The following is a 21,462-nucleotide window of genomic DNA, read 5'->3' on the forward strand; positions in this document are numbered from 1 at the left end:
ACTGGTGATTACACCTGTCAGAGCAGTAAATTGCACATGGAATTATTTTATTTACAACATTAAAGCATCATAGGTTGATATGTGTCAATAATATACTTTCAATTGCCTTTATTTCTTTATGATGAATAATGACTTGATTAACCTGAAAATCAATAAAGTGACAGATCAGACGGAGTTGGGACGCTGGTTCAGTTCTTAGGCTTACTGGCAATATAATCAGCGACCTGGGTTCAAATCCAGGTCATACACAATTCTTTCATAGCTTGCTGCAGATTTTTATGTTTTTTTAACAGATATAATTAAAACAATTTAGTAAAACATACATACACAGACAAATGATTTATAAAATTGTTTTAAATAAAATCAATCAAAATTGTAACTGAATCTGACAGCCAGCAATTACAGTATAATCTATTGAATTTTCTGAGAATCTAGACTCAAGATGGCGCAGAGTATGGCTGCTGCGTTGCAAGCTCTGAAACAACATTGTAGTTTTTTGTTTGTTTTGTTTACAATTCTTATGTTTTTTGTCTTGGATGTTGTCTGGCTTATTGTCTACGACAGACAAACACTTTTGGACATTGGTTCTGCAATTACACACCGTAAACCGGACTTCAAATTCCTCAATGCCGACCCGCTGTTTACAAACACGCCAGCAGAGCCCTTTGTCTGGACTGCCCGGCCGCGAAAATGCAGAAGGAAAAGGGGAAATAGAGCCAGCGTTCTCATCAGAGTAAGACGTCGTGCAAATCGACCCCCACTACCCAGTATTCTACTGTCAATTCTCAGTCTCTGGACAACAACCACTGCGAGCTGAGAGCGCGGATCTCTTTCCAACGAGAGACATGGGACTGCTGCATTATCTGCCTTACGGAAACTTGGATGTCTGCGGAGATTCCAGACTCAGCCATCGAACCCGCAGGGTTCTCCGTGCACCAAGCGGACAGAGCGAAAGACCTCTCAGGTAAAAGCAGAGGTGGTGGTGTATGTTTTATGATCAACAAATCCTGGTGTGATCAGAGGAACGTACATTCTATCAAGTCTTTCTGCTCTCCTGATCTGGAATTTCTCATGCTTCTGTGTCGACCATTCTGGCTACCGAGGGAATTCACAGCGGTCATTATCACAGCTGTGAACATTCCCCCACAAGCCAACACAGACCGGGCACTCAAGGAAATGTACGGGATTATAAGCAAGCAGAAAACCACGCACCCTGAGGCCGCATTCATTGTGAGAGGATATTGCTCCGTCCAAAACAATACAGATCTACCTGAACCAGAAATCTTGGATTAATAGCGATGTACGCGCAGCACTTAATGCGCAGACCTCCGCTTTTAATTCCGGGAATGCGGAGGAGCATAAACAAGCCAGTTAAACAATCAGAGCAGCAAAACGGCAGTACAGGAACAAGATTGAAGGACAGTTTAACACCACCAACTCTAGAAGCATGTGGCAGGGAATTAATATCATCACAGACTTTAAAGGGAATAAAAACTCCGCTGTGAACACTGCTGCCTCTCTCCTGGATGAGCTAAATCATTTTCATGCACAGTTCGAGGGAAATAACACAGCCCTCACAGAGAGAGCTCTCGTGGCCGAACCTACAGAGGTTAGTTCACTCTCCGTCTCTGTAGCGGATGTAACCCGATCCTTCCGACGAGTGAATATCCGTAAAGCCGTGGGTCCAGACGGCATTCTGTGCTGCGTCATCAGAGCGTGCACGAACCAACTGGCTGGTGTTTTTATGGACATTTTCAACCTTTCCCTCTCTTTGTCTGTAGTCCCCACATGCTTTAAAATGTCCACCATTGTGCCTGTACCAAAGCAATTCAAAATCACTTACTTAAATGACTGGTGTCCTGTTGCTCTGACCCCCATCATCAGCAAATGCTTTGAGAGACTAATCAGAGATTACATCTGCTTTGTGCTGCCTCCATCACTGGACCCATTGCAGTTTGCTTACCGCAACAACTGCTCCACTGATGATGCCATTGCATCTACACTACACACTGCTCTCTCCCACCTGGAAAAAAGGAACACTTATGTGAGAATGCTGTTTGTAGACTACAGCTCAGCATTCAACACCATAGTGCCCTCCACGCTTGATGAGAAACTCCGGGTTCTGGGCTTAAACAGTTCGCTGTGCAGCTGGATCCTGGACTTCCTGTCAAGCAGATGCCAGGTGGTTAGAATGGGCAGTAACATCTCCTCATCACTGACCCTCAACACTGGAGCCCCGCAGGGCTGTGTTCTTAGTCCACTCCTGTATTCCCTGTACACACATGACTGTGTGGCAACACATAGCTCCAATGCCATCATTAAGTTTGCTGATGATACGACGGTGTTAGGTCTGATCACTGACAATGATGAAACAGCCTACAGAGAGGAGGTGCACACTCTGACACACTGGTGTCAGGAGCACAACCTCTCCCTCAACGTCAGTAAGACAAAGGAGCTTGTGATGGACTTCAGGAGAAGAGAAAGAGAACACAGCCCCATCACCATCAATGGAGCACCAGTGGTGAGAGTCAGCAGCTTCAAGTTCCTGGGTGTCCACATCACTGAGGAACTCACATGGTCCATCCACACTAAGGCCGCTGTGAAGAAGGCTCATCAGCGCCTCTTCTTCCTGAGATAGCTGAGGAAGTTTGGAATTAATTGCCACATCCTCACACGGTTCTACACCAGCACTGTAGAGAGCATCCTGACTGGCTGCATCTCCGCCTGGTACGGCAATAGCACCGCCCACAACCGCAAAGTCCTGCAAAGGGTGGTGCGAACTGCCAGACACATCATCGGAGGTGAGCTTCCCTCCCTCCAGGACATATACACCAGGCGGTGTGTGAAAAAAGCTCGGAGGATCATCAGAGACTCCAGCCACCCGAGCCATGGGCTGCTCTCACTGCTACCATCAGGCAGGCAGTATCGCAGCATCAGGGCCCGCACCAGCCAACTTCATGACAGCTTCTTCCCCCAAGCAATCAGACTTTTGAACTCTTGATTTCTCACGATCAGTATACATCAGCACTGCACTTTATTAATCTTATTATCTCACACTGGACTGTCATAAATTATATTCTCTTAACAACACACTGGCAACTGACTATCAACCGACAGCCTGAATGTCAATACAGTACAATACAACCTACTGTACATTTTATATATACTATATATACTTTTTTTTATTAAATAATGTGTATTCTATATTGTGTGTATTGTATAATGTACATTGTATGTTATTATTTTTATATTGTGTTGTGTGTAATTATGTGTATATTAGATTTTAAATTGTGTTGAGTAAATTTGATGTTTATTGTAGATTGGTATATGTCTCATCACTGTCACGACTGCTATGTTGCTCGGAACTGCACCCAAGAACTTCACACACTATTGCACTTGTGTATATGGTTGTGTGACAATAAAAGTGATTTGATTTGATTTGATTTGATTTGATTTGATTTACTGAGAAAAACAAAATATGAACTACATTTTCCATACATAGTTAAGAGGCTTTTTAAAATTGTCAAACCAATTTAAGATTGAAAATCTTAAGATTTTGCCAGACAAACAGAATTATTCATTTTCTGAAGAAATTTCTCATGCTTTCTCAGTTAATTCTCACTTATTCTCTGCTACTGATTTACCTTCATACAGACATCTTCCACCCGTTACACCCATAAATGATGATTTGGTAGTTTAGTTTAAATCAGAATAGAACTACCATACTACAGCTGAGAAATATAGTTATTTGTAGTGGCATTATTGCTGATTGCTGCTAAGAATCATGGCAGACGCAGGTATTCACACACGTACTATCGCTTTCTCTCTCAGCCCTCTCTCTCTCTCTCTCTCTCTCTCTCTCTCTCTCTCTCTCTCACACACACACACACACACACACACACACACACACACACACGTCCTTGTTACTCTAATAACTTAAAAACAGCCCATGCCGTCAATACCAGTTTTAAAGTGATGCTTATGAATTCGTAACTGAGGCTTGGGCACATTTTTCGAACTAGCAGCGACAGCTTTGGCTGTTTCGAAGCAAGATCCTGAATAAGTGACATAAGAAAGTAGTTTGACACACAAGAGCATTTTTGGGATGCTCCTTAGATTTACCTTACTTATTTACTTGTTTGTTATTAAAGCAACATCATACTTGCAATCGTACTGTTGCATAAGTCACAACAAGACTTTTGCTCATGTGATTTGCTTTACTACTGTTCACATTATTAAAGCAATATCACAAGAGTAAGAGTGCTGTTGTGCCATTTATCAGTATGCCGAGTATGTGCTGGATGCCGCAGGTAATCACAGCTGTGGTGAGTGTCATATTGCTTTTATACAACAGTTCAACAAATGTAAGGAAAAGCCAAGGAGTGTCCCAAAAACACTCTTGTCTGTCAATCTACTTTGTTATGCCAAATATTCAAGATCTTGCCGACAATGCCGATGTTCTGAGTTTCATGAAACCCACTCGCTGACAGACAAGGCAAATGCGCTCTCTAAGAAAACACATAAAAGACAGTAATTTATCACCACCTACTGGCATTAAGATTTAATGTCAAAAGGATTAATTAAAATCCCCACCTCTAGCTCTCTGTTCTGCTCTCCTTCCTCCAGTCTGGAATGCCACCAGCACAAGCCCTGTGTGATATACTTAAATGGAACGGGTGTAACGATTAACTCATTTTGTCGATGCATCAATTACTTATCCTGTCAATCTATATGCATCGATCTTGAAATATGATTTTTGAATCGAGAATCATTAGTGTTGGTCAATAGTCAATTTAAAATGCTAAAAATTGGATGAATCGCGATTCGACAAAACAGTGTACAATATTTTTAAATATATAAATATTTAATAAGTTACAAGGGTGTTTTAATGGAGACACGTGCGGCGGCGTTCTCTAGGCGCCTCATAGCTCTCCCCCCACAGGTGAACGCTGCACTCTTCTGTCGCCCTTCATGGGATCCCACTCTCAGTTCCATCCGTAACTCTCACTGAAACTTTTTCTGAGCAGCTTTCGAGCACCTCGTGTCTGATCTCTCCTCAGGATAGGGTTGCCACCCAACCCATAAAATAAGGGATTGTCCTGTATTTAAAGATAAAATGATGCGTCACATATAGAATCAAAACGGGACACGATTTGTCCAGTATTTAAGCTGGTCAGATGGCGTCACAGTAAAATCGTTCCAGATTGCGAATTTAACATTGATATGAGTTGGAAAATTTGCCTACAGTGGGTAAGTGACCATCTGAAAAGTCCACAAATGGTGCTAAAACTGTGGAGTTTTTTCTATATAAATGTTTAATAAGATCAAACAATGTATGAATACAATCACTCAGTCATAAAGTCATAAAGACAAGTACAGGTGAAGGAAAAAATAAACAAATAAAATAAAATAAATAAAAATTATATATATATATATATATATATATATATATATATATATATATATATATATATATATATATATATATATATATATAAAAAAAAATCAGAATTAGAATGAAGAGCTTTACTGCCAAGTATGCTTACACATACAAGGAATTTGTCTTGGTGACAGAACTTTCCAGTGCACAAACAATACAACAACAAGACGGAGATAATAAAAACTTTAATAAAAAAAAAAATGAATAGAAAATATAAGTATATATAGATAAATATAAGTAAATATAAGTACTGTAAATCTACATGATCTTGCGGTCTCTGAGATGTGGTCTGTGAAATTTAGTCTGTTGTCGATTGTTACCCCTAGATTTCTGACCGATTTGGAAGGCGTTACTGTAGTTGCACCCAGCTGCGCGGTGATGTTGTGTTCAACAGCAGGGTTGGCTGGAAAGACAAGGAGTTCAGTCTTGGCTGGGTTGAGTTGCAGGTGGTGCTCCTTCATCAACGCCGAGATGTCCGCCAGGCAGGCAGAAATTCGAGCAGTCACTGTGGTGTCGTTGGGCTGGAAAGACAAGTAGAGTTGCGTGTCATCAGTGTAGCAGTGGTAAGAGAAACCATGTGCCTGAATGATGGGTCCCAGTGTCACAAGCCACTCTGGCAGGTGGTTTTTTATGTCAGCTTGTAAAATGGTTTTACACATTCTAGTTTTGTCCCCAAGGGGGACTCTGTAGGCCTACAGAACAGTCAGTAACACAGGTTTATACAGTACATAGATTAGCATATAGTCCCGCTGCTCACCAGTAGTCTTAAACGCTGTGTGTCTGCTGGCATGTGGTGAGTGAAGGTGGATTCAGTGCTTTCAATCCAGACTTCAAATGATGATTGCACACATTCTTTGTGGCAATTGTGGCTGGGTAAGCAAATGTTTAAAACTCAACACTGTTAGGGGGCCTGGGTAGCTCAGCGAGTATTGATGCTGACTACCACCCCTGGAGTCGCGAGTTCGAATCCAGGGTGTGCTGAGTGACTCCAGCCAGGTCTCCTAAGCATCCAAATTGGCCTGGTTGCGAGGGATGGTAGATGTTACATGAGGTAAACTTCTCGTGGTCGCTATAATGTGTGGTTCTCGGTGGGGCGCGTGGTGAGCTGTGCGTGGATGCTGCCAAGAATAGCGTTGGTCTCCACATGCACTGCGTCTCTGTGGTAACATGCTCAACAAGCCACGTGATAAGATGTGCAGATTGACAGTCTCAGACATGGAGGCAACTGAGATTCGTCCTCCGGAGTGAGGCAAGTCACTACGCCACCACGAGGACTTAGAGTGCATTGGGAATTGGGCATTCCAAATTGGGGGGGGGATCAACACTGTTTGTATGCTTTATACATTTGAAATTAAATGAAATGTGTATTTTTACAACTGTAATCGCACATATTTAAGATGACATCATCGCTTGTATACTGAAAGCTAATAGTAGAAATTACACACTGGCTTTGTGTATTACAAACTCACCATGAAGTGGCAGTTCTCTGGTGCGGTGAGTGGGGCTGAGCGGATTTCTTCCGTGCCAGTGGGCACGTACCATTAGCAGTACATCTCGATGCAAGATGAAAGTACGGACAGGAGCGTTCATGCCATCGGGATTCAGGATCAAGTGATGACCACTCTTGGATTCACAGTGGATGTGCGAGTAAGTTTTAATAAACCACCATCACACATACAAATTCTCCGGTATCGACTGCATTATAATAAAAACCGAATGATTTTCATGACGTTCAGACGATATTTTCTGTATTACTATTAAGTGCCACAGCAACACTGCTACTGAATCTACAGCACGAGATGAGACATAAAGCACTACCAGTAGACTGAATCCCAAAGAAATTACTCTTTTGAGCTGGCTCTTTTTAGTGAATCAAAAAGTTTTATGAATCCGTTGGAGTTGAATGAATTAACTGACTCACTCCAAGTAAACCAAGAATTGCTACTATGTTGTGTGTACTTTAGGCTCATGAGAGCTACTTACTGGTCGTTCATATGACGACATGTACTTTAAAATACAAACTTACAGTAGTTTTGTTGTAATAAGTGGATAATCTGAAAATGTATTCTAAATGGACTATCTGGCAATCAAATATTTAATAAATAATAAATGAATGCAATTCTTTAAAAATGCAGTTCACTTTTAAACATGCATACTGTATTGTTTATTTGTCTCATATGTCTGTAAAATCCACCTGTAAAATAAAATAAAATAAGGCCGGTAAGAAATCTGTCTGGCTGGTAAATTTTTCATCTACTAGCCACCTTGGCTGGTGGGCTAAAAAGTTAATTTCGGACCCTGAATATCAAATAAATATCAAAGCTTTCATTTGAATCTGTTGATTTCAAAAACTTTATCACATTCACATTTTAAATATTCATATTTTTCCTTAGACTGAAATGACTCTAAAAGATCAAATTTCAGTGGTGCTGAGGTCACGTGACGCCATGCAAGAAGCAGACGTGTGAGCGACGAGCTCTGCGCACTTTGCTAAATTTTTTATTATTTTCATGTTATAATCTGGTGAAATTTGATACACCCAGTTACACATTTGCTCTTTGAGGCAAAACATGGCAAAGAAGTCAAAATCCTCGGGCTCTGCAGACATTAAAAGACACTTACGTGTTCAGGGTGAAAGCCCCGACAGGCCTACAGACCGGGGACTCGATTTGGATGGCGTGGCAGGAGAGGAGATCCAGCGTCAGTTGTCCAACATGTCGGTGATGTTGACAAAGGTTCTTGCTGACTTGGAGGATCTCACTGTAATACGTCGATCGATTACGGCGATGGAAATAAAATTCTCTGAGTTAGTTTCAGGAGTGACTGATGTTGAGAGATGAATCAATTGTCTGAAATCTTCAGAGAGGGAATTAACCGCTAATCCGCCCGCGACCAAATTTGATTTGGAACATCTCCTTGAAAAGCTTGAAGATCTTGAGAATAGAAGCCGCAGGAATAACGTTCAAATTGTTGGAATTCCTGAGCATGAGGAGGGCAGAGATATGGTGAAATTCCTAGACGAGCTTTTCCCGAGTCTGTTCGACATAACAGACCACAAGCTGGAAATCGAGTGAGCTCACAGAGTCCCAGCTCACAGATTTGCTGAGGGAGATTCTGGCCAGATTTCTGAGGTCATCCGATAAAGATCTTGTGTTGCGCCAGGCCAGGAGCAAAGGGAAGCCTTCTTGGAAGAACCATAATATTTTCTTGTTCCCAGACTTTGCGAGTTCGACAAGAGAGAAATGCGATCGGTTCAAGGAATGTAAGAAACTCTTACATCAGCGAAAGATCACTTTTGCTCTGATGTTTCCGGCCAAACTAAGAATAGGAACGAAGGATGGTCGCAAAATATTTACATGTCCCAATCAGACAATGTCTTTTATTGAATCAATGGGTGAGTAAACCATTGGGTGTTTCTCATGTGAGTGGGTCGACTCACTGTACTTACTCTGGCTTTTGAGGAAGCTGGGCGTCATTTTGGTTTCTTTTTTCTTTTTGCGTTGGCTCCGCCGTGCGGCTGGAGTTTGTTTTGTGAATAACACTTTTCCTTAAAGAAACTTTTGCATTGACGAAAGATTACTTTTGCATTGAAGCTCCCGGCCAGTTTGAGAGTGGACACTACGGATGACCGCAAAATATCTACATGCTCACACAAAGGATGTCTTTTATAAAGTTGACGGATTGTGTAAATCATGGTATATACTTTTATGCGGCCTCCGAGTGAACTGACTCAACCATTCGGGGAACCGGGATGCCGGTTTTGTTTCTTTTTGTATTGGTTCTGCCTAGTGGCTGGAGCTTGTTCTATCGAATGACACTCCTTTGGAACAGCTGTGGATTAATCTGTTCGTTCTTCATGCTTATTCCTCCTGCTGGCTGGAGTTTGTTTTGTTGAGTATTTTTACGGGTCATTGGAATGATTACGTCATCCGCTGAACTCATAACAGCCGGCTCACTGAATATTCGTCTGTCTGTCCGAGGAATCTGAATGGTTCTATATCAGCACAAATTTGTGAGGCAAAATTGAGCAATCCGATGGCAAAGTTGCCGTGGGGGCTCGTGGGCATTCATGGACCTTTTGAGTTTAGAGGGATTGTTGCCGGTTGGCGCCTTCGTGCGCGGGGTTAATGCACACGTTTTTCTTTTTTCTGTTTGTTTTGTTCGGGGCGAAGTTCGGGGTTTGATTGTTTTATTAATGGGGAATGTGGTCTGTATAATTTTGTTTTTGACACACAATTTATTTTTTCTACTATATCAAAATGTCAAATGTTAATATGAGTGTACTATCTCTCTCCACATGGAATGTAAATGGATTGGGGCACCCCATAAAAAGAAGGAAGGTTATTACTTTTCTTAAACGTAAGAAATATGATACTGTGTTTCTTCAAGAAACACATCTCTCCCCGCAGGAAACTGAAAAATTTGGAAGATATGGGGTGGACATGTTTTTTTTAGTGCTGGCTCAAGTAAGAGCAAGGGAGTCATTATATTGATTAATGAACATCTACAATTCAAATGTCTCAAACAGACTAAAGATAAATTAGGGAGAGTCATTATTGTTTTAGCTGAAATTCTAGGGCAAAGGTTGATTTTGGCTAATATTTTCATACCTAACGCTGATGATCAGGGCTTTTTATAGATATTGAAGGGATGCTGCAAACTGCTGGCACCCCTCATGATATAATATTGGGAGGAGACTTTAATCTTTTGATGGACTCAGTCCTTGATTACAGTGAAGCAAAAGTGTGTAAACCCCCTAGAGCAACATTGACGCTTCACAGGATGTGTAAAAATCTTGGTCTTACGGATATTTGGAGACTTTTGAACCCATCTGGTAGAGACTATACATTTTTTCATCAGTCCATAAGATTTATTCTAGAATAGATTTTTTTGATATCCAAATCCCTCATTTCATCTGTTGTTGATTGCTCAGTTGGAAATATCTTAGTCTCAGATCACGCCCTGGTGAGCTTAGAGGTGTTGCCACATATAGAGAAAAAGAAATCATATAGTTGGCACCTTAATGTGTCCCTTTTGCAAAATCCTGATTTCCAAAAAATGTTAAAGACTGAAATCAGTGTTTATATGGAGACCAACTGGTCCTCAGTATCCTCTGTGGGCATGGCTTGGGAGGCACTTAAGGAGGTTCTAAGGGGTCGGATCATACAGTATGCCTCAGTCATCAAAAAATCCAAAGCACAAGAACTCGTGGAGTTGGAAGGAAATATTAAAAGTGCAGAGGCAGAGCTGAAGCGCCGTATGTCATCTGATGGGCAAGACAGTCATACTTTGAGTCTGGGGACAAAGCAGGGAAACTTTTGGCTAGATATATAAAGCAGAGAGAGTCTTTTTCTATCATTCCCTCAGTGAAATCTGCTTGTGGTGAAATATTTACCTCAGCCATTGATATTAATAACGCCTTTAAAGAATTCTATCTTGATCTTTATAGTTCCACGACTTCGTCTACTGATGAAGATTTTAGAAACTTTGTGGAACCATTAGATCTTCCAAAACTGAAGACTAAGCAAAAAAACATTCTTGATTCTGAGATAACCTTGGAGGAGCTTGACGAGGTAATTAAGTCCCTACCTACTGGCAAGGCTCTGGGGCCTGATGGTTTTGCTGCAGAATTTTTTAGATCCTATGCTACAGAACTGGCTCCACTTTTGTTATAAGTTTATACTGAATCATTAAGGGAAAGAAGGGAAAGCTTCCTCCAACCATGACACAAGCCCGGATCAGTCTGATTCTTAAAAAGGACAAAGATCCAAGCAAGTATAAAAGTTACCATCCAATTTCCCTGATCAAACTAGATTAAGTAAAGCTAACCGATTAAGTAAGGTTATGACATCTCTTATACATATAGATCAGGTGGGGTTTATTCGGGGCCGCAGCACTTCTGATAACATCAGGTGTCTCATCAATATCATGTGGTCAGTAGCGAATGATCAGTCTCCGGTCGCTGCCATCTCACTTGATGCCGAAAAGGGGTTTGATATGGTAGAATGGGATTATTTTTTTAAGATTTTGGAAATGTACAGGTTCGGGAGTACATTTATTGGTTGGATTAAGTTACTTTATAAACACCCCATAGCAGTGGTACAAACAAATGGATTAATTTCAGATTATTTTACTCTGAATAGGGGCACTCGGCAGGGTTGCCCTCTTTCCCCAGTATTGTTCTGTCTTGCCCTGGAAACATTAGCAGCCACGATAAGAAAGGAGGATGATTTTCCAGGGGTGACGGTGGGAGGCACATAAGCTTCTGCTTTACGCAGATGATATTTTATTATTCATCTCCGACCCCACTAGATCTATGCCTTGCCTCCACAGAATTATTAATTCCTTTTCCAAGTTCTCAGGATACAAAGTCAGTTGGTCAAAATCCGAGGCATTGGCTTTGACAGCATACTGTCCAGTAACGGCCTTCCAGCCGGGCGCCTTCCAGTGGTCCAAACAGGGTATTAAGTATTTGGGAATTTTATTCCCTGCAAATTTGTCTGATTTAGTCAGTTAATTTTGATCCCTTAATAAAAAGGTTTTCGAATGATGTGGACAGGTGGGCTTCATTAAACTTATCGATGATTGGGAAGGTTAATGTAATTTAAATGAATTGTATGCCAAAATTCAACTACCTGTTACAATCTCTCCCTATAGATGTCCCCCTCTCTTATTTCAAGCAATTTGATAGCATAGCGAAGTCCTTAATTTGGAATGGTAAGCGTGCCAGGTTCAATTTCAATAAGTTACATAGGCCGATTGACAAAGGTGGGTTAGGCCTACCCAAGATTTTGTTTTATTATTATGCATTCGGTCTCAGACATTTTGAGGCTCAGGCTCATTGGTCGCTTCCATCTGAGAGAGCCCCTCCTTGGTTTTGTATTGAAAAGGAAGCTCTTGCCCCTATCTCGCCTCTCCATAGCCTTTCGATCAAATTAATCGGAGAAGTTAAGTCACACCCCGTTATTTTACACTCAATATGGACAAAAGTGTCCAGAGTGTTTAATTCGGATATTTATTTAAATGTAGCCTTGAGCATATGGCAGAACCCTAAACTATGCATTAATAAGTCCCCTTTCTGTTGGTCAGATTGGATTGTGAGGGGGGTTACTACACTCGGTGACCTATATGAGAGTGCAGTATTGAGAACTTTTGAAAATGTGGTTCAAACCTTTGGAATTCCCAGATCTCACTTTTATAAGTATTTATAGCTGCACCACCTACTCTGCACTGATTTTGGGAGTGGCACACCCCCCCCCTAGTGCGGCAGATACTCTGGGAGTGGTAATTACCGCTTTTGGAAAAGTTTATGAGGCATCAGTGTATTACTCCCTGCTAGTTCAGAGTCTGGGGGATGGAGCTTTAACCTCTATCAAGAGATTATGGAAGAAAGATTTTAATTTGGTATTGGAGGATGGAGTGTTGGCTGGGATTCTAAAAAACATCAAGACTGCATCTAGAGACGCAAGGGTGCAACTTATACAATTCAAGATTCTACATAGATTCTATTGGACCCCCTCTAGACTGTATATGCTTGGTCTTAAAGACACACCAACCTGCTGGCATTGCCAATCGGAGGATGGAGACATGGCCCATGTTTTTTGGTGGTGCGCTGAGATTCAGGAATTTTGGTTGAAGATACAGAGTTTTGTATGTGACGTGTTGGGCATTCAGATTTCGTTTTGCCCCAGACTCTGTGTTTTGGGTGATGGGGTGGTCATCAACGTAGGCAATAAATACATAAAAGATTGGGTCCTCACCAGTGTGATGATAGGTAGGCAGATTGTTATATGGGGTTGGAAGTCGGTGGGAGCACCCTCAATTCGGAAGTGGTGCGAGGAGATGGGAAAGGTGGCAGCCTTCGAGGAGGTAATATGTAGAAGGCTGGGGTTATGGGATTCTTTTAAAGGGAAATGGGGTAAATATTTGGTGTTTTTGGGGGGCTCTCGGAGTAGGTCTGTGGAGAGAGGAATATAGTTTATAGTTATATGTTTATTATATGTGTATGTATATATGTGTATGAGAATGTGTATGTGTATATGCGTATATACATATATATGTGTATGGGTGTTATAGAATAATGATGGTAGTGATGAGTGAATGAAGGGGAATGTATGGTGGAATATATATATATATATATATATATATATATATATATATATATATATATATATATACAGGTGCATCTCAATAAATTAGAATGTTGTGGAAAAGTTCATTTATTTCAGTAATTCAACTCAAATTGTGAAAATTGTGTATTAAATAAATTCAATGCACACAGACTGAAGTAGTTTAAGTCTTTGGTTCTTTTAATTGTGATGATTTTGGCTCACATTTAACAAAAACCCACCAATTCACTATCTCAAAAAATTAGAATATTTTGACATGCCAATCAGCTAATCAACTCAAAACACCTGCAAAGGTTTCCTGAGCCTTCAAAATGGTCTCTCAGTTTGGTTCACTAGACTACACAATCATGGGGAAGACTGCTGATCTGACAGTTGTCCAGAAGACAATCATTGACACACTTCACAAGGAGGGTAAGCCACAAACATTCATTGCCAAAGAAGCTGGCTGTTCACAGAGTGCTATATCCAAGCATGTTAACAGAAAGTTGAGTGGAAGGAAAAAGTGTTGAAGAAAAAGATGCACAACCAACCGAGAGAACCGCAGCCTTATGATTGTCCAGCAAAATCGATTCAAGAATTTGGGTGAACTTCACAAGGAATGGACTGAGGCTGGGGTCAAGGCATCAAGAGCCACCACACACAGACATGTCAAGGAATTTGGCTACAGTTGTCGTATTCCTCTTGTTAAGCCACTCCTGAACCACAGACAATGTCAGAGGCATCTTACCTGGGCTAAGGAGAAGAAGAACTGGACTGTTGCCCAGTGGTCCAAAGTCCTCTTTTCAGATGAGAGCAAGTTTTGTATTTCATTTGGAAACCAAGGTCCTAGAGTCTGGAGGAAGGGTGGAGAAGCTCATAGCCCAAGTTGCTTGAAGTCCAGTGTTAAGTTTCCACAGTCTGTGATGATTTGGGGTGCAATGTCATCTGCTGGTGTTGGTCCATTGTGTTTTTTGAAAAGCAAAGTCACTGCACCCGTTTACCAAGAAATTTTGGAGCACTTCATGCTTCCTTCTGCTGACCAGCTTTTTAAAGATGCTGATTTCATTTTCCAGCAGGATTTGGCACCTGCCCGCACTGCCAAAAGCACCAAAAGGTGGTTAAATGACCATGGTGTTGGTGTGCTTGACTGGCCAGCAAACTCAACAGACCTGAACCCCATAGAGAATCTATGGGGTATTGTCAAGAGGAAAATGAGAAACAAGAGACCAAAAAATGCAGATGAGCTGAAGGCCACTGTCAAAGAAACCTGGGCTTCCATACCACCACAGCAGTGCCACAAACTGATCACCTCCATGCCACGCCGAATTGAGGCAGTAATTAAAGCAAAAGGAGCCCCTACCAAGTATTGAGTACATATACAGTAAATGAACATACTTTCCAGAAGGCCAACAGTTCACTAAAAATGTTTTTTTTTATTGGTCTTATGATGTATTCTAATTTTTTGAGATAGTGAATTGGTGGGTTTTTGTTAAATGTGAGCCAAAATCATCACAATAAAAAGAACCAAAGACTTAAACTACTTCAGTCTGTGTGCATTGAATTTATTTAATACACGAGTTTCACAATTTGAGTTGAATTACTGAAATAAATGAACTTTTCCACGGCATTCTAATTTATTGAGATGCACCTGTATATATATGTGTGTGTGTGTGTGTGTGTGTGTGTATGTGTGTGTATTTCATTTTATATATATATATTTTTGTTTTTTTTGTTTGTTTTTGTTTATTCATTATTGTTATTATTATTTTATTCTCTGTATAAGTGTGTACTTAGGTTCCTTCTGCTGACCACTGGGATGTTCGTTTGGGGTCGGGTGGGGTTCTTGATTGGGGAGGGGTAGTAGTGGGAGTTAATGTTGATTTATTGTATATATGATTTGTTTGTTTTGTTTGCTTTGAAAAAATCTATAAAAATGTTAATCACAAAAACAAAAAAATAATAATAATAATTTCAGTGGTGCTGAGAAACGATAGAGTACAAAGTGATGGTGGAGTGTAAAGTCCTCATCACTGAACCAAAACTGCGTTTATAGGTGAGATCAGGCTGATTATATGCATAATGGAATTTGTTGCACACTAATGGAATTGTATTGCCTCTTTGTCCTTTTGGCCCCTGCATGTACAGGTGAGATTATTTTTGGAGCATTTCCTTTCATTAACATACCCCAAGTTTTTTAGTGACGCACTAAATATTAATCTGACAAAATGAAGGATGGAGAGAAATATAAATAACTTAATGATGGATTAAAAAGGATGAAAAGTTTTCATTATAATATTCAAGAAAGTTAACAAACATATTTCTCAACTTTTTTAACTAAATCATTCACATGCATCTAGTATGTAATACAGAGAATTATTTCAGCAGGTTGCTGTGATAAAAAAAGAAGAAGATAAGATTAGGGTACCAATAATACCATAGTTGAGAACAGTTGAAGTGTTCTGTTTGCTTTTGTTTGTTTGTTTTTGTTTGTTTGTTTGTTTGTTTTTTGTTTTTACTTTGTTTTTATACGTTTTTTTTTTTTAACAGAGCAAGACAAAAACATACCACAAACACACACACACACACACACACACACACACACACACACACACACACAAACACACACATGGACATGGTCGGGAGTTGAGAGAAAGCTTTGATGCAGGTAAAATTAACCATGCTTTTACTATAGTGATATTGTAGTAGTCATGCTTTTTGGCCATAGTTTTAATGCAATTAACCATGGTATTACTACAGTAATATGGTGTTAATATAGTAGCCTAACCATGTTTAATTTTGTGGTTTAGCCTTCTATGATTTTACTATGATTTTACTACAAAAACATGCATACTGGATTTTAGTGACATAGTGGATGTTTGAATGTGCATGCATATTCACATTTTAATGTTTTGTTTTATTACTGTAGCATACTTAATGGTCATTAATACAGTATATATTCATATAACATCACACACACACACACACACACACACACACATTTATATATTAGGACAGCACAATTAATTAAAATAAAATCGTGATATGACATCGTGGGATTATTTAACTGCAAAGGGCTACGACAATTTAATTAAAGCTACACTATGTAACTTTTTTGTTAAAAAAATAAATAACAAAATGTTATTAATAATAGAGTGCAACAAAAATCCATCTTCCAAACCACGTCTTTACCCAAATACACTTTGATAAACCTATAATAATGATTTTTTAGAGCTGTCTGGACGGATTTCACGTGTAATTGCATACATACTTCAATCGCCCGTGTGTTGTCGTCATATCCGTACACAGAAAAAATAGCTCCTGCTACTGTAGCGCGTCACAACGAATGAGAAAAATTAACCATGGATCATTCAAAACCGCAAACCTCCGGGTAATCACCAGTTGTTAAAACAAAGAAACCCAGAACAGAGCAGAGTCTACAAGCAAAAATGAAAAGCAACAGAGTCCATAATAAAACCTAAATCAACATCGGCTTGGCTTTTCAGAGGTGGCGACAACTCCGAGATCTGAAAGGATTTAAAAGCAACCCAGAGATGGCTTTTTTCTTATTCAACAGGTAATATATTTTATTGACATGGTTTATGAATAGTTGTGTAATCACACACAAATACAGGGGGGCCTGGGTAGTTCAGCAAGTAAAGACGCTGACTACCACACCTGGAGTCACAAGTTCAAATCCAGGGCTTGCTGAGTGATTCCAGTCAGGCTTCCTAAGCAACCAATTGGCCCCGTTGCTAGGATGGGTAGAGTCATGTTGGGTTAGCCTCCTCATGGTTGCTATAATGTGGTTCTCGCTCTCGGTTGGGTGCCTGGTGAGTTGTGCATGGATGCCGCGGAGAATAGCGTGGGCCTCCACACACGCTACATCTCTGCAGTTACGCTCAACAAGCCACGTGATAAAATGCGAAGATTGATGGTCTCAGACGCGGAGGCAACTGAGATTCATCCTCCACCACCCAGATTGAGGCAAGTCACTACACCACCACGAGGACTTAGAGCACATTGGGAATTGGGCATTCCAAATTGCGGAGAAAGGGGGAGAAAAAAAAATAAAATCACACACAAATACAATAATTATACTGGAATCTGTGCAGAACTTTTCACTTGCTAGCACATGTGTGTATTTTTCTTTATAACGGCAATAAATTATATAAATAAATCCTTTAGTCCTAGGCTTGCCAAGGACTTGTGAGTCTTGAAATGATGTTGGCCACTGGTTGGTAACAATGACAGTCTATAAATTAGTTACTACCGTGGTCTATTTGGCCTGAATATCCTGCAGTTATAAAAACTTTACAACGTTTGACCTTATCAGACTAGCAATCATTATGTCTAATGTTAACGAACATTGCCTAACTTTTGTAACGTCATTTTGTAATGAAACTGTTCACTTCAAAGTCTATGCTTTGTCCTGTCTGTATTGTGTATAAGCATTATTACAGTGTATTCAGAGCGGTTCTGTGCTCCACAACTCCATCTTGTGCTCAGAGTAACAGATGTTCTCCATTCGGTTCCGTGTGCTGAGCACGTCATTTCTAAAGCACCCCAGATTCACTTTAATTTCACTTTTGCATACTTCCAAGTATGTTTGACCACTACATGTTAATATACAAATACAAATAATTCACCCCATTGCATTTATGTACAGCGGAGATGTTAAAATGAGGAGCACATTATAGTGAGGAGTATATTGCTAAATTTATATATTTGTTTTCTGTGGCTGAAGAGGAAAATCAAGGAAAAGTAATTTACAAAATCCATGGTCATGACCATTTTTAAAAGCTAAGTTATATTAAACAAATGTCTCAGTGTAATTCTTTAATACTAAGTAATAATGTGCTCAGTGTACGTATAAAAACCAAAACATCCACTACGTCACCAAAATCCACTACGCAGAGGATTTGATCCACTACGTCATCGCACTACAGTCTGCAGTGAGGACCCTCTCAGCTTATCATGTAAAATAACTGTGTTTTAAAACCTGCGTGGGTTTCATGTTATTCTTCCAAAGAGGGAAATTTGTCTTAATTCACAGTAAGCCAAGATTGATATTGAAGATCAGTTACAAAGTCAGCAGCATTAGACAAAGTAGGATAATGAACACATATTGTGTTTGGGATGAGGAAATAACATTAACATTTAGCTCTTCAAGTCACACAATGTTGAATGCAATATGCTGCTTTAAAAACGGTATAAAACTCAGGGCATATTGTGCTTGTGTAATGTTGTTAAATGCAGACACAAACAATAAAACGACTGTCAAACGATTTAATAGACAAGTTAAAAAAGAGGGACTGACACACAAGAACACGCAGTTGAACCAGTACAGTGTTCCAGTAATATCCAAAACTGAAGACAGCTGCCTCATCAAAAGTATGTGTGAACTGTGCAGTGACAAGTGTATAGCCAGTCTCTCTCTGTTTCAGCATGGAAGCAGATTTGAATCTCTTTAGTTAGATTACTTCAGCATTATAAATTGGCCATATTGACTGCGGAATGTTGTTGTGATGACGTCACAACCAACCCCCATTTTTCAAATCTCTGTTTGCTTTGCAGAGATAAACTCCTACATCAACACTTACACTGGAATATCAGGGATTCCAGGACTTCCTGAATTCAGTGCTTTAACTACAGTGGATGGTAAAGAGGTTTGTTAATATGACAGTAACATTAATAAGCTGATTTCCAAGCAGGAGTGGATGAACAACAATGATTTTAGCGAGACCTGGAAAATGCTTATTGAGGATAATTCCAAAAATCTCCAAATGTTCAAAATGTACACTGACTTTGTAAAGAAACGCTTCAACCAAACTGGAGGTATGTTCTTTTCTTTCTTTCTTTCTTTCTTTCTTTCTTTTTTACCCATTTTCCAACATATATAGTCATTAATTATAAAGTAGAATAAAGAAGAGAATGGATTTACTGTAATTCGATAATAAAATTGTTGAGTATAAATCTACTCTCAGGTGTTCACACATATCAGAGGATATATGTCTGTGAGTGGAATGATGAGACTGGAGACAGTCATGGGCAAGATATGTATGGATATGATGGAGAGGATTTGATCATGCTGAATCTGAAGTACACAGGAAGCATCACATCTTCTCATCATGCAGCTCAAACCCAACAGAAGGAGAACAATAACAAAGTGCAGTTTGAGATTTTACTAAACTTTAACAATGAATGTGTTGCCTGCCTAAAGAAGTTCTTGGAATTTGGCAAAGCAATTTTTAAGACAACAGGTACTGCAATGTTCAGATTATATGAGATTAAGTGTTTGGGTATACACAAAGAAACCTAAACAAAGACATGATTCTACTGTCAGTTTTTCAAAAGCAAAATTAAAAACACATTATAAACCAAACTTGAAGGCATTTGAATGCAATAATTATGTTTTTATTTAAAAATTCAGAACCAAAATCTTTGTATTCCCCCAGTACAACCTCAAGTGCATCTTCTGCAGAGGACTGCCTCCTCACCAGTGGTGTGTTTAGCAACAGGTTCCTACCCTGAAATTATGAATATTTCCTGAAAGAAAAATGGAGAGGATTATCATGAGAATGTTGAGACCAGACAGACTCTACCAAATGAAGATGGAACATTCCAGAAAAGCAGTATCCTCAAAGTAAAGACAGAAGAGTGGAAGAAGAACCAGTACAGTTGTGTGGTGCAGCACAAGAGTTTAAAAAAAAGCCATCCAAAAGATTGTGAGAGAGGAGGAAATCAAGACTAACCACAGTAAGTTTGAAGTACAATTCTAATCGAGGAAATGTAAAATCAGTCATTTGTTTAATACTCTGCTTGTTTATCTATACGTTGAGACATATGTAGCTTAGCTTTGCTACAAATCTAAGATTGGGTTCTTGTTACTTGCTTCCTGCAATTTTGGATTATGTTTCGGATTTTTATTAATTTATTTATCTGTGTCTTGTTCTACTAGTGTTATCTGGCCTGACTTTGACTGGATTCAATTTAACTCTGCCACTCTCTGCAATTAGGCTTATTTTTGTTTTTCTCGTTTCCATGATATTGTGACTTAATTAATTCCAGTTGTGTATGTGTGATTTCTAGAACCTGTAGTTCCAGCCAACAATACTACAAATGTGAGCAGATTGGTGGGATTGGTGATAGGCCTACTGATTTTCATTGTTTTACTGGTCTGTGTGTGGTGCAAGTGTAGGAGGTCCAGAGCTGGTGAGTCCTCATATATTGTAAATTGATAATTTTCATAAATGTGTTTTTTTCTCTTTCTTTGTTGAGTCACTTGTGTGTTTTAGAGTGATCAGTTACACATCCATTTCATGTTTTTTTAAATTTTATTTATTTTTTTATTGGGGAAATAAAATTTGCTGTCATATATTTAATAGTTCTATCATATACTTTCTCTTTAATTAGAGTCACAAAAATCAGTGGTATAAAATACGTTTATGTGCACTAATAGATACATGTAATATGCATTAGAATTAATTACAGTAAGAATTCTGGTTATAATGTTTTCATTTGATGTATTCTGCAAAATTATTGTTGTTCTGCAAGTATTAAATTGTAATAATGTTTTTTTTTTCTTCTGAAAAATATAACTAAGGCACCAACTAGCTGGAAGAATGAGCAATGAAAAAAAAAAAAAAAAGCAACTCAGAATTTTCAGGAATCATCAGTTTTGAGCTGCATTGCTTTCAGCACATAACCAAAAACATGTTTTATATCAGCCATTAACTATTTGTTTAGCTTCTTTTATCTGTTTGTTATGTAATAATAGCATATCCAGATGAATTCTGTATGCAGCAAAAATGTACATTTTGTCAATTATTATTGTCATCTGTTGCTATAAAACCTTGTGAATACAACAAAATAAATTATTGGACAAGTAACATCTACCACAAATGTGGTAACCTG

At 39.3% G+C, this 21,462-nt stretch overlaps 1 pseudogene; it reads left to right on the plus strand.

Moving 5' to 3' along the window:
- The window catches only part of LOC127417262 (uncharacterized), a 37,891-nt pseudogene extending 17,043 nt beyond the window's left edge, over positions 1–20,848 (plus strand).
- Positions 20,849–21,462: the final 614 nt, after the last annotated feature.

Source organism: Myxocyprinus asiaticus, chromosome 3 (genome assembly GCF_019703515.2).
Source record: "Myxocyprinus asiaticus isolate MX2 ecotype Aquarium Trade chromosome 3, UBuf_Myxa_2, whole genome shotgun sequence".
NCBI lineage: Eukaryota > Metazoa > Chordata > Actinopteri > Cypriniformes > Catostomidae > Myxocyprinus > Myxocyprinus asiaticus.